The sequence below is a fragment of the Sebastes umbrosus genome, chromosome 21, assembly GCF_015220745.1.
Source record: "Sebastes umbrosus isolate fSebUmb1 chromosome 21, fSebUmb1.pri, whole genome shotgun sequence".
In the NCBI taxonomy this organism is placed as follows: domain Eukaryota; kingdom Metazoa; phylum Chordata; class Actinopteri; order Perciformes; family Sebastidae; genus Sebastes; species Sebastes umbrosus.
The window spans coordinates 4,542,623-4,548,695 of record NC_051289.1 but is presented as its reverse complement, the minus strand read 5'-3'; the positions used below and the strand labels follow the sequence as shown (position 1 = coordinate 4,548,695).

General features: G+C 41.5%; 1 protein-coding gene across 4 annotated transcripts in view; it reads left to right on the top strand.

The window, feature by feature from the left end:
* Positions 1–6,073, top strand: part of LOC119480558 (dipeptidyl aminopeptidase-like protein 6) — a 239,993-nt gene that overhangs the window by 134,334 nt on the left and 99,586 nt on the right. The window lies entirely within an intron of this gene.

Here is a 6,073-nt window from a genome sequence, read left to right as displayed (position 1 = left end):
GGCAGACGATCTCCCCCCCCGCTGTGATTTAGCTGCAGACTGTCAGTCACACCCTCGGAGGCAGCCAAAAGGTCCGCCGGTCCCACCCTGCTGCATATTCTGCACAGTAGCTGTGTGGGCACAAACATCAGCATAAACAACTGATGACTGACTCATTGTTTTTTTTTTTTGTCATTCCTCCAGCAAAAATGGCAAAATGTTTGCTGGTTTCAGCTTCACAAATGTGATAATTTACTCCTTTTCCTTTTGTGTATCATTGTGAATTGAATATCTTTGAGTCAAGACTGTTGGTTGGACAAAACAGGCAATTTAAAGACATGTTGTACACTGAAATAGGGCTGCAACTGATGATTATTTTAATTATCAATTAATTAAATATTTTTCCAATTAATCAATTAATTGTTGAGTTTACAAAACGTCAGAATAAACAGTGAATAATGCACAAAGTCACAATTTCCAATCTTCAAAGTCCACCCAACTGTGTTAAACGTTAATATTTTCATTTATAATAGAAGACCAAAGAGAAAACAAACCCTCACTTGCTTGATAATTGATTTAAATGATTGATTTTCTGCCTATATTTTAATCAACTAATAGTTTTTTTCAGCACTAGAATGAAAAAGAAAATATTTAATTGTATTTAATTAGAATTTAATTTAAAGCACAAATGATAGATGACACCTAAAGAACCTGACCTTTTTTTTTGTAATTACTGACAAGATTAGAGACCTGCTGATGCTGGAACTCCGGTGAATAGTAGATGGTGGCTGTCAGTGGATTTTCTTGAGGCGTGAAGCTCCAGCAAAGTGAAAAATTGCTTCAAGCATATCAGGTTGTAAAATCGGCAATGTAACGTAGACATGCATGCGTGCACACACACATCGCGAATGGGGCGCGCAGACATGCACAGCGGCTGTGATTACGTGAGGTCCTGTTGTGGCCTCCTGATTGATGGTCTGCTGGCGGGGCTTATGGTCCGGGGACAGAGGACGGAGATAGAGGGCAGCTCACCAGAGATAGCAACAGCTCCCCAGTAATCATCTGGCCGCAGCACAGAGAGGGAGTCACACCACTAACACACGTTACTGACACCGGGGTGGAGGTTCTCAAGGTGTGGAAGGTCGAGTCAATTAAAGCTAAAGTAGCGCTCTTTCCTTGTCAGCATGCTCTCATCTTTGACTAATTACAAAGAGTGCAGTAACACAGGGTACTGTGATTTGTGATTGGAGAAATTTGGCACAAATTACTTGCTCAAATTATATTCTGGTTAGGGCGTCAACGTTAACGCGATAATAACATGTTAATGCAAATTTGTTTTAACGCCACTAATTTCTTTAATGCATTAACGCAACTTGCGGAATTTAAGGAATCCATTGGTATCAACCATGTCATACAAGCTTGTACCGTAAAAGGCTAAATAACACTCCAAACTTATGCTAAATTTTGATGAGGAAAAACTGGCATGGCCATTTTCAAAGGGGTCCCTTTACCTCTGACTTCAAGATATGTGAATGAAAATGGGTTCTGTGGATACTCACGAGTCTCCCCTTTATAGACATGCCCACTTTATGATAATCGCATACAGTTTAGGGCAAGTCATAGCCAAGTCAGCACACTGACACACTGACAGCTGTTGTTGTCTGTTGGACTTGAATTTGCAATGTTATGATTTGAGCATATTGTTTTATGCGAAATGAAGTACCTTTGAGGGTTTCTGGATAGTATATGTCATTGTTTTGTGTTGTTAATCATAAATATATACATATATGTCCACTCCCATGTTGATAAAAGTATTAAAAACTTGACAAATCTCCCTTTTTAAAGTACATTTTGAACAGATAAATGTGTGATTACCTTTCGATGATGTGATTAATCGTGATTAAATATTTTAATCGATTGACAGCCCTAATTCTGGTGCTTGATATGGACCTGTCTTCATAAAAAAAAAAGACAAAACAGGGGCGCCTGATAGCTCAGTTCGTAGAGCGGGGGCCCATATAACAAGGATGAGTCCTAACTTTGGCAGCCCGGGTTCGAATCCGACCTGCGGCCATTTCCGTTTGTCGCCCCCTCTCTCTCTCTCGCCCTGTCTAGACTATCCACTGTCTTATCAATAAAGGCTTGAAAATGCCCCAAAAATATTCTTTAAAAACATAAAGACAGAAAATCTCATGTCCCGAGAAAAGCAGCATGCTCAAAAACTCTTAAAGCAGCTGGCTTGGTCAACATGTATGTGCGGTTAGCAGTTTAATGGTGTCCCATTAAATGAATAATTGGGATTTTCTCAGTCCCTTCCCACAGCCAGTTGGAGCTTTAAAGCAGGATCACAGCACCCAACATTTAATGGGGAACACTTCTGTGGAGACGCCTCCGCCATCCAGCCCAATAATCTGCCTTTCTTTTTTACCGCTTTTTCACATTCTGTGTGATTCGGGAACTTGGGAAGCCGCAGTTGGTAATGCATGCTAAAGGGAGAGACTTAGATAGTGTGAGAGCCGAGCTGAAAAAGCAAAGTCTGCCCTGTTAAAGTTGATTTAGTAGCTTCTCATAGTAGCGGAGCAGTAAAGGACTTTGGGGGGGGATTCAAAGCCAAAACCTCAGATCAGGACAGCAGCTTGAGAAACAGCTGAGTGGAGCAGCCTGCGGGTGTTCCTGAAGAGAGCAGACACCCAAGGGCCAAAGAAGGAAATGAATCAGACAAGCCATAGCATGCGTAGGGTGATAGGTCTTATTCACTTTGAAGCTTTCGGTTGCTTTCAAATCATATTTTCTGTTCCGCGTTGCATTTGTGATATCTGGATATGCCTGTTAGACTCTTTGCTGGCAGGTGATTAGAGGTATCTTACCTCTTATCTCTTGTATCAGAGAAAGCACATGGATGTCTACATCCACCAGGCCAACAAGTTCAAAGTGACAAGGACTACAGCATAGGGGGATCTGCTATGTTAAGTTTAGGAGAAAAAAGGTATAAAAAAAGTAAAAAAGTGCTCCCTAGTAGCTTATTTGTTCAGTGCCTATTTTTCATATTCTTAAGTTTATTCTGAGATACTATAATACCTAACCTCGATACACTCAATGTCATAAATCTACTAAGCTTTTCGAGGTTGTGCTCTTGTCAAATATTGATAAAACGTTGTTTATTTGAGACGGTGTGCCTGTCAGCTATGAGCTGATAAATTCAAGCATAAAATGTGAAGATGCTCACTTGAAAGTCAAAATATCGACAGGAGGAAAAAGCCAGACAGGGACATGCTCTTTTAAGACGCTGAGAGGTTTAAATAATGTAGAACTGATGATATTTGAATAGAAGATTTCGGTGTTTTGCACAGAGAAAACAAGTGTGGTTTTAATCAGCCGCGTATTGTTTCATTCACCTCGCTGTGGTAGAGCTGCTGCCTCAGTGGCCTGCTGATGAATAGCTCAAGTGATAAGTGCTTAAACAGATGTTAATTAAAGTAGCAACTCGCACACAAGCCACAGTGGGAGGACGCGCAATCGTCTGCTATGGCGCTTGTGTTTTTGCATGCAGTCGCCTGCAGTATGTGCGATACAGCAGTGAAGGCGTTTCAGTGCCGACGTTTCTTCTTTTTTTTTTTTTACTAATTGATGCTTCTATGCATTTTGTATCCGTTGATCCAGAGGTGCCACTGTTCATCAGCTTGTTTATTATATAAAGCTTGTTCATTAATGTGGACTCACAAGCCAATTCACTGGTAATGTGATCAGTGGTGCATTGTGAAAGTGACCGAGACGTGTTGCCAAATCAGGTGTCAAGGTCACCTGTTGGTCAGGAAGTCCCATAATGGGATGGTCACAGCTTAGATCACAGTGAATACAGATTTTCTCTGGCAACTCGTTCTCCCTCCCAACAAATACGGCAGCTTTGTCAGTGCCCATTGGCATCTGATACCAACGTGCCGAGGCACCCTTTCAACTCCAATGTAAACCCATCCACGTCATTACTAGACAGTCAGAGCAACTGTTGAATAAAGAGCGAGCAAGTCTGCCTATGCTGGGTGGGAGGTTAGACGAGTCAAACAAACAGGACTTTCACCAGGAGATTGTGTTTGTGTCGCCTTTGAAACCAAGTGAATGTTGACTGAATGTTGACTTTAGTAACACCAGTTACGTAACAAACGTAGTTATTTATAGCCAAATCACAATCTTTTCCTAAACCTAACCAAGTAGTTTTGTTGCGTAAGCAAACCTAAACCCTAAGTAAACCTATGTAGGAGGTTTATTTTGAAAAGACACTATGCATGTAACAAGCAGAAATTGACACACCGTCCCTTACACGTCCAAAACTGACGCTAGAGGGGTAGCTAGAGGGTCGTAGTTTAAAGTGTATCAACTGAACAAGCTGCTGTATTTGATGAGTTGGGAGTGAGATGTGTTGGCTCGGCCTGTGTAAAATGTGTAGAGGTTCAAGCACATTTAAAATGGCAAAGGTTTGTGGCAAACTCAATTCATTTCAATTGAATGGCCATGATTAAATAGATAGATAGATAGATAGATAGATAGATAGATAGATAGATAGATAGATAGATAGAGAGTTGATTCACTCTTGGGGACAAAGTCAAGTTTTTGGATTAGAGTTCAATTTTGATGAACTTTGATAGCAGATTCATTCTGTTGACTAATAACAAACAGCACTGCCAAGACGGTGGAGGCTAACCTCCCATTTTTATTTAACCTCGTTCATAAAAGAGGAATGGTTTGCAGGCAGTTATGAGACATCCACATGTGCGTCCGACCCATTCTCATGAACGCGATGTTTCAGGAACGCCTGGAGGGAATTTCTTCAAATGTGGCACAAATGTCCACTTGGACTCGAGGGTGAACTAATTGGATTTTTGTGGTTAAAGATCAAGGTCACTGTGACCTCTCAAAACACATTTTTGGACAAAACTCAATAATTCATATGCTAATAATTCTAGATTTCCATCATTTCATCCAATAAATGACTCTTTACTGAATGAAATGATGCCAGGTGGAGCAAATGGCTCAAAAACATACAAAAGGAACTAAAGTGACTATTGCACTAGGGTGTTCCCGGCTGGTTCGCTTGTTAGCTGTTAGCTCACCATGCACAGTAATTCATCGTCTATCCCTGCAAGTTGTCACCGAGCTTCAAGGAAGAGACTGGACCAGCACCTGCTCCCTCAGTGTGAGACGTTCTGTATAAGCGTGTGAGCAAAATGCTGAAAATGCAAAGCGCAAAAATCGAAAGTTTATCCACCTCCCAAGAGGCAGTTTTTTATATGTATGAGGTTATATAGAACTCTATATTTTCTCTGCATAATTTGACTTTCTGGTTCTTTTGCCAGGTTCTAGCTCCGGTGCTTCCTACTCAGATTGTCATACAAGAGTACTTTTCCTTCAGGGAAATGCACATATTTGATTTGACACCTTATCCGTCAGACTTTTTTTGATAGTTTCCTCACCTGCGCATAGATTTCTCCTCGGGTGAATCAGTAGCGAACATGGTGTCAGGTCATCCTCTATCATCACGTACACTTGAGCTCTTTTGTTTTTTTCTCCCCTCTCACCGTGTTACGCCGTTGCAGCACAGCCACTTGTTAATGAGAGAGATAAGCGGCGTGCAGCCAAAATGGGTTTGGAAAAGCAAAGAGTGACGAGATGATTCACTTTTGGAATGCAAATAGATAATAGGTCAATTCCTCCTGTTTGCCGAGTGCCCTTGACTGATAAGAGGGGAACGGGAGATGGATTTAGTGGAGAATTGAATGTCCCTAATGTTTGTGCCATAGTTCATCTTAAGGGCAATTATGAACAATCGTGCCGGGATGTTAGGGTCTGGAGTGGAGATTAGAGGCGTGATTGCCAGGCAGCAACCACGGCGATTCATCATGATTGTTGTCATGATTTAAATGTTCTTCGCCGAAATGGCTCATAACAGGAGAGAAGGGGGGGCGCTTTAATGCAGCAATAAATATTCAGTGTTTGGAGCAACGGTCAAACTAAATGTCATGACAATCCTCCATCTCGCTAATGGTCTGTGTAGACATCAGGTGTGTGTGTGTGTGTGAGAGAGTGAACACACCTCAGGAGG